Source organism: Brassica oleracea, chromosome C6 (assembly GCF_000695525.1).
Source record: "Brassica oleracea var. oleracea cultivar TO1000 chromosome C6, BOL, whole genome shotgun sequence".
Classification (NCBI taxonomy): Eukaryota; Viridiplantae; Streptophyta; class Magnoliopsida; order Brassicales; family Brassicaceae; genus Brassica; species Brassica oleracea.
The window spans coordinates 11,182,395-11,191,514 of record NC_027753.1 but is presented as its reverse complement, the minus strand read 5'-3'; the positions used below and the strand labels follow the sequence as shown (position 1 = coordinate 11,191,514).

Genomic DNA, 9,120 nt, shown 5'->3' with positions numbered 1-9,120 from the left:
GATAATATCATGATTGCTCAAGAAATGTTCCATGCCCTGCGAACCAAACCGAGTGGACGTAATAAGAGGATGGCCATCAAAATAGACATGAGTAAAGCATATGACAGGATGGAATGGTCGTTTATCGACGCTGTGATGCGAAAGATGGGATTTTCTGAAACATGGGTCACATGGATTATGAGGTGCATCACGTCGGTAAAATATAAGGTTCTTATGAATGGCCAGCCAAGAGGGAATATTGTTCCAGGTAGAGGCCTACGACAAGGAGAACCTTTGTCTCCTTTCATTTTTATTCTGTGCACGGAAGCGCTCTTTAGCCTTCTCAATCATGCAGAGAACCAAGGAAAGATAACGGGGATGCGCGTCACGCGCGCATGTCCTTTGGTATCCCACCTTCTCTTTTCTGATGATAGCCTTTTCTTCTGTAAGGCGGAGCCCCGTGAATGTGAAGAAGTAATGAAAGTATTCAGGACATATGGTAAAGCATCTGACCAATGTATTAACTTCGACAAATCCTCTTTACTCTTTGGTAAGAGGATTAATGCAGCTACAAGGCAGGAGATTAAAGATGTACTTGGAATTCATAATGATGGTGGGATGGGGAAGTACTTGGGAATCCCAGAGGATATTAGTGGATCCAAATGCAAACTCTTTGCATTTCTAAAGGACAACTTGATGCACAGGGTAAACGGGTGGACTGGTAGATGGCTCCCAAAAAGGGGGAATGAGGTAATGATCAAGTCCATTTTACTCGCTCTCCCGACATACGTTATGTCGACGTTTTTGCTCCCATTGGAGATTTGTGAGAACCTCGCTAGTGCCATTGCACAATTTTGGTGGAGTTCGAATCCGCCAAACAGAGGAATACACTGGGCGAAATGGGAAAAGGTTTGTCTACCAAAAGAAGAGGGAGGGATTGGCTTCCGCTTAATCCATGAGTTTAATCTAGCACTATTGGCAAAGCAATTATGGAGATTGGTTTAGTACCCTGATTCACTGGTTGCCCGAGTCTTTGCCAGAGTCTTGAAGGGCAGATATTATAGGATGACCTCGCCATTGCGAGAAGTCTCTACAAGTAGTCCATCATATGTGTGGACAAGCATTTCCGCCGCACGGAAACTATTACTCCTGGGGATCAGACAGAAGATTCATTCTGGCTATGAAGTCAGGGTGTGGGAGGATCCATGGATCCCAACGAGACCTGCTAGACCAGCTATACCTGTAGCGCCTGTGATGAACCCGAATATGAGAGTTAGCGATCTCATTAATCAGGAATCGAAGGAATGGGACGAAGGGGTATTAGAGGACTATGTCCATCCTGGTGATATACCACTCATTCGCAGTATGGCCATAAGCTCTACTCATCGCCACGATACTTTCTGCTGGGAATACACGAGAAATGGTCAATACACAGTTAAGTCTAGATACTGGGTTGCTCAAAATTTGTTGAAATCAGATGAGGAAAAGGAGATACTGGAACCAAGTATCACTAAACTTCAAGCCTTTGCTTGGAAGTTGAAAGCGCCTAGGAAGATGTGTCATCTTATATGGCAAGTGATAACGGGTCAGGTGGCAGTAACGAGAAATCTAGTAAGGAGGAATATGAGGTGTGATAATTACTGCCTGAGGTGTGGAGAAGCAGAGGAATCTGTAACTCATGCTATATTTGAATGCCCTCCTGCTCTGCAAGCATGGTCCTTATCGGCAACTCCTACAGGTCCAGGCACATTCCCAGTGTCAAGCGTCTATACAAACATGGACTATCTATTCTGGAGAAAGAAAAATATCATAGAACTAGATCAAGACAGGATCCTTATCCTTGGATAATATGGTATATTTGGAAGACCCGCAATGATAAGCTCTTCAGGGGAATAGACAGAGATCCTTTGGAACTAGTCCGATATGCAGAAAGCGAATGCCAAGCCTGGTTCAGTGCAAACGAGATGATACCATCGGTAGTGCAAGTCAACAATGGTGAGGAAAACCAAGTCTTAAGCTTGGGTAATATTTGCATCCTGGATGGATTGTGGACAGCTTCTGATCGCTTTAGTGGATGTGGACGGGCTTGGATGGATAGTGGGGAGAACATACAACTTATGGGTACACGGAACATCACTCGATGTGAATCAGCATTACATTCTGAGGTGGAAGCACTGCGTTGGGCGATGGAGAATATGCTTCAACACTCACCATGCCAGAGCTTTGGAACAGACTGTAAGGAGCTGATTGCAATGGTAAAGGAACCCCAGAAGTGGCCAAGATTTGCGACAGAATTGGAGAAGATAGAGACGCTGCAGATTTGCTTTCCGGACTTCAAAATCACCCATGTGCCGCGAGTGCGCACTCAGTTTTCGGACTTTTTAGCTAAGACTGCTAGGACCTTTCGTAGAGATTTACTTTTCATTGGTTGTTCTATTCCGGTCTGATTACCTAGACCACCTCAAGCTTGAATAATAGAATGGCCGTTCGACGTCAAAAAAAAAAAAAAAAAAAAAAACCTTAAACTAAAAGAAACATATAAACGTTCATCCAAATAACAAAGATCCCCCAAAAAACGATGGCTACTTTCAATTCAATTTCGGAGTTGAAACCATACAAATCCATGTGGAAAAAGTTGCAATTTTATATTACTGTTTTGAACATTTTGGAAACTTGATTTTGTTTACGTTAAGTAATTTAAATTTCGGAATTATTTACTCTTATATTTCAGTCTAAGCAATTAATATATCTGCCCTTAATATTTATTCAGTAAAAAAAACTATACTTTGTCTACTTTGATTATTCTTTTATTTGGTTAGTTCATAAGAGTACTTTTCATACCTGAGAACCAGAAGCCAAGAAATTAGTGATTTCTGGGGTGAGATATTGTTAATGCTTCAACCATGTGTCACTGTTATCAGTAACCCAGACCATCACTAGCTTCTGACCATATTGTTAATGCTTCAACCATGTGTCACTGTTATCACAGAAAAATGACAGTGGAATTCCTTCGTTGAGCACTCCATCTATTAACTATAATTTGAATGTTGAGACAATAAACACTGTTATAAAAAGGTTAGATTGCTTCTAGGAAACAAGTTAACTACTATGTGCTTATTTAAAGCCTCATCATACCCATGTGATCTTCTCGAATTTCATTTGATATGTAGTTTGCAGAGGATAATGTCTGGATTTTGATGGAGAATCGATATATGAGGGTTTTTTCAGTGTCTCCATCTTCAGTGTGATAGATAGCTCTATACCGAAATACATAACATATTTGTTGTGGTTCAAATTTGGAAACAACTTGATTGAACTATTTTGGTGTTTATATTATCTCACATACAACATCTGTTTGCAAAGAAAACCAACAGAAATAGAATACAATTTTAATTATCATTTTCATCAACCAAAATTTGGATTTCTGAAATTTAAAATATATGTTCTTGCCGATTATGTTATGCGAAGATGTACAATGATCAGAGTCCCAGAAGGTACACTGCCTGAGTTCACAACACACACAAAGCTGAACTATTACAAGCATCGGAAGAGGATCTTAAGTTTCCTGAAAGTCTGTGTTCGTAACTGAACATAAATCTTTTGTCAGTTTCACTCAGAATTGGATTTATTAACATAAAACAACGAAGAAGATGCGTTTACCTTGATTCTGTGGCAAACAAACAAAAATCCGGTTATCAGATAGACTGATAGAGGATAGAACTAAGAATCCTAGATCCCCTTGCAATTTTGTTCTTTATTTTTTTTTGGAAAGTGATATGTTACGACAATTGCAAAGCCTGAGATTTCTTTTTTTATTTATTTATCAAAAAGCTTGGGATTCCTTAAAAAGTTAAGGTGATGATTGTTTCATTGGTTTTTAGATTTTAGTTTCTAGTTTCTAGTTTTTGGATTTGGTTTTTGGTTTTCGGTTTTTAGTTTTTTAGATTTTAGTTTTTGATTTTGCCGTAGATTTTAGTTTTTATAAAATCATGAATGGTTTTTTAGCTTTTGGTTTCTAGTTTCTAGTTTTTGATTTTAAAGTTAATAAAATAAAAATATTATTAATAGTAAAGTATTTATTCTGCAAAAGTAAAATATAAAATATTATTGTACAAAAGACATATAAAATTATTTGATAAATTATTTTAAAACAAATACTGCAAATAAAAAAATAAAACTATCGTAAATCTCATATATAAAATTTTGGAAATCTATATATACTTAGTAAATTTTTTAAAAAGGAAATATTCCTTATCTTATTTAATACTAAGTAAAATTTAAAAGAATAGAAAATTTATTTTATAAGTATGAAATAGTAAAAGAAAAATATTAGTTCTAGTCCTAGTTAATATAAAGTAAAACCAAATGGATACAAAATATAACTTATAGGTATTAAATAGTAAAATAAAAAGAATCTCATTTCTCTAAATAAAATAAAAGGTTATTAAACTATATATATATATATATATATATATATATGATATTCTTGCAATTATTAACTTCAAAAATAAATAAATTTTTATAATTGATAATTTTCAAATTTTATCTGAATTATTTTGTATTTACATCCGTTTATTGTTAGATGCATGTTCAAAAAATAGTAGCTAGAAAATGCCTTAAGTTTATATGCTGAGGGTTGGATCATAAACATTATCTATATGTACATTTATTTTAAATACCCTACGGCAATTTTTGTTGGATTAATAATTTTTATTTGTAACAAGAATAAAAGTAAAACATGTTCAGTGAAAAAAAAACTAGAAAAACTAGAAAAAAATTGGATTTTGGTTTTGTTTAGAAATAAACAGATATTTTAAAAACTAGTTTCCCTAGATTTTATGAAAGACATTTCTCAAAAAGCTTGATTGGATGAAAAATGGTTTTTGGAAAAACAAAAACAAAAAACTATTTTAAAAACTGGAAACAATCAACCTTTTATCTCTACACGTAATTAGGTTTAAAGTTACGAACCCATCCCAAAATAAATATTCTAAAAATAATTTGTAGGGCCAGAATTTACTAAATAAAGTAGATATAAGTTTTGTATTGACAAAGTATATAAAACATATAAAGTATTATGAAACTCTAGAAATTCATAATAATTGATATGAAACCAAGTAATACTAAAAAAATAGTGAAAACATGTTCACTCCATGCAAGACACGAATCTTAACATAGTATATCATACTAAGCTAAGAGTTTAGGCATCACAACGAACAATATATGTTAAACCGCTTAGTTAAAAGAGCTCGATCTATTACCGTTAGTTTAATTATTTTCGTTTAACCCGGATAGTCTAGTACATCTGAAAGCCCGTACGGGTTACTTTTCATTGATTGGTATATCAAACGTCACATCATTGTGTAACATGTATTATTTGTTATACTATGACTTATTACCTTTATAATACTTACTAACTAAAATTTTCAACTTTTTTAGTTTATTGATCTGCGCAAGGCGCGGATCACCACCTAGTTCGTTTAGTATTATACACCATATAATGGCGAATTGTGGACTACATTTAATCCATATATTAAAAACAGTTCCCATAACTACAATCATTATATATATTTTAATGGCGAATTGTGGACTACATTTAATCCATCTATTAAAAACAGTTCCCATAACTACAATCATTATATATATTTTTTTGTCCAAGAACTGCAATCATCCCAAGCTTGACCCAACTTATCAACTGAGTTGGAAATCATTCAAACTCTTCGGTTGTGTTTTTCGGACTTCAAGATCAGCTATTTACCAAGGACACAAAATTAGATTGCAGATTCGTTAGCTAGGAATGCACATTCTTTTCATATATCTCTATGTTTTATTGGTTGTTCTATTCCGGTCTAGCTACCCAGACAACCTCAATTTTGAGTGATAGAATAGACGTTTGCTACCAAAAAAAAAATATATATAAAATTGTTACACATAACATACCATGACACCAATATAAATCATTCCTCGTCATTTTTCATTCCTATTGTATATTTCCAAAATCTAATTTTAATGCCATAACTATACATATCTACTATAAGCTATACATTTTATATAGTCACATATAATATATAGTCATTAAAACTGGATTTGATAATAATACTCAATTATATAAAGATCTAGGCAGATTCAAAATCTATAAATTTTTGAAATCTAACAACTTTGAGAATATATTTCCATATTCTCATTATTTAAGAATATTTATCTAAGAATTTACAGTCAAATTTATATAATTTCAAAAATTATATAATTTCATAGTATTGAAGTAATATTGATCTAAAATATTTAATATAAGATTTGGTGATCTCCTTTACCTTGGAACCACAATATTTGAAATCTATATTTTTGGAAAGATGAAAATTTCAATATATATTTATAATATTCATAATAGAAAGATTTTAAACTGAAATATCATTGAAAATAGATTATTAATATTTATATCAATGGTAAAATGGTAAGAAACAATATATTTTCTTATTTCTAGGGATAAAAGATATCGCTTATTTAAATATTTTTACAATTATTAATAAAATATTAATGTTTGTTCGGTAATAATATATTGATGTAGTCATCAATAAAGGGTAATTAATTATATTGGATATAAACCAAATGATGATAATTCTATCTAGATGGTAAAAAAATAACCATATATGAAATGTTTACGAAACAAAAACGATTACTACCATCATTTGAGAAATGATAACAAGCATGGGTCAGCCCAATCTCAACTTTAAACTAAATGACGATAATTATTTGGCTTAACTATAGTTGTGTTACTTTCAACTCAATCTAAATTGAATTATAATAATTTAAAATTACTTTCATAATTCCAAATATAATTAATTTTTTTTATTATACAATAAAAACTCAAACAATAGTTTGCTACATATTAAGGAAATATAAAATTAATAAAAATTATACAATAAACACCACTACGTTATTTATAAAAAAATTCAAATTAGATTTTCAAATAAAACAACCCGCACTTTGAAAAAAAGAGACAACTTTTATTGTCAGTTCCCATAAACAAATAATGGGCTTAGGACATGATAATGAAAATTATTCACTAATAAAAATATCTAAATCAAAAATCCATTAATAACATTTGAGAAAAAAATCTTACTATGCACTAAATAATTTTAATCATAACTATATGTCATATTAATATGTTTTTGGTAAATTAAATTTTCAATTTAACAAAACACATACAAAAATTCAACAAAATGCAAATTTTAGTTGTCATACTTAAAACCTGATGATAGTAGAAAAAATCATGTTATGACAATGAACCAATGCATTATGTTGAATTATTGATTTCGACAATGAAATGGTAAAACTATATATTTATACTTTATGAACAATCACACCATGAAAAAAGAATGTAATGGGTGTACTTTAAATAAATTTGTTAAAATGTATGCACCATTAATTATACATTATGGTTAGTATATTAGTTGATAAACCATATGTTTAGCAAAATTTCAAAACATTTAAAATTATAAGAAACTCATTGCATATTCTGTACTATTCTAAAAATTATTGAAAACCTACAAATATTTACAATTAAATTAACCCAAAATATGCCAAATAAATATTATACTTCACCGACTGAACAAGTCTAACTCTTATTAAATGCACACAAAATATAGTAATAATTCTGTAATATAAGAGTCTACATAAAAAAATTCAGATAGACTAATTGATAAAATATATAGTTTTAAACATAAAATCATTTCATTCTTTGATATAATAAATTTGAAACATAATAATGTTCAACAGAATCTAAAAACTAATTAATATCAAACGTTGTTATTAATTCGTAAAAATACGCCGTCATTTAGTAGAGTTTAAATCGTGGATAAAAATCTAATCTATTATATTTTAGTAGAGTTTAAATCTAAGAAAAATTCACCGTTATTTAAATGATGATTTTAGATTCTATTTGAAATATGGTTTTCTTGGATATGGTATTCATAAAATATATTTAAAATTTGGTGTTATTGAATGAATAATTTAAATCTAATTTTTAAAATCTAGCACTATTCAACTTCAAAGGATTATTTAAAACAGATTTCAAATCATTTGTTTTATAGTCTCATGAACAAATGATTAAAATCAAAATCTAAGACGTACTGCAGAGATTTTGGAATTTACCAACTAAAATTTTCATAAATTAAAATTTAATTGATTACAAAACATTGATAGTTGATTTTAATTCCTTGATTGAATAACACTCCCTAATTTTATCTACTACTGACAAGTCATAATTTGACCATTAATTAATAACTAATCAAATGAATATTCAATTAGTGATTTAAAATCAATTACAAATGCATTGTAATCTATCAAATTTTAAAATTTTAAGATAGTTTAAGTTGATGGATTCTAAAATCTCTGCAGTATGCATAGTATTTTGAGTTCAATCATTTATGAGACTCCATAAGAAATAATTTGAAATCAATCCAAAATACAAAAAAAATTAAAATCCTTAAAAGTTGAATAACACTAGATTTTTAAAATAGATTTAAATCATTCATTGAATAACACTAGATTTTAAAATATAATTTATAATCATCATTCAAATAACAATGGGTTGTGTTTAGATTTAAACTCTATTAAAATACATGATTGAATAACACCGCCTTAAATCTACAGTTATATATTATATGATACTTTCCTAATAAAACACAATATAAATTTAAACAGTTACATTCCTAATAAAAGCCAAACATTAACTCAGTATTATAATATCTAATCTATTAATTTAAGATCCTATTTTTTATCTAGTAATAACAAGGTTGTCATTTAAATTTGGACTCTTTCATAATTTTATCCTTTTCTATAGACGCTTGTATGCCCTTAATAAATACTTAGGGGTTGTTATTGGTTTCTACATTTTAATGGATTTGAAAATCCAAGTCAAATCTATTGTTATTGGTTCTATGATTTTAAAATTCATATATAATCCATTGTTATTGGTTTTGTGATTCCAAAATAGATTTTCAAATCAGGTGTTATTCAATTGTAAGGATTTGATTAAACATTTGAGTTGGATTTGGATTTGAATAGATTTATAAATGTTTTAAAGAGTAAAATACAAAGAAGCAAATATTGGGATATACCTTGTTATTTTGATTGGATTTG

The 9,120-nt window shown here is 30.2% G+C and overlaps 1 long non-coding RNA gene across 1 annotated transcript; it reads right to left on the bottom strand.

Moving 5' to 3' along the window:
- Nucleotides 1-3,286: 3,286 nt before the first annotated feature.
- LOC106299745 lies at nt 3,287-3,747 on the bottom strand. The gene is made up of 2 exons (XR_001261857.1): nt 3,640-3,747; nt 3,287-3,564 (listed from the first exon to the last, which is right to left on the bottom strand). It is a non-coding gene; the product is annotated as an uncharacterized LOC106299745 (long non-coding RNA).
- Nucleotides 3,748-9,120: the final 5,373 nt, after the last annotated feature.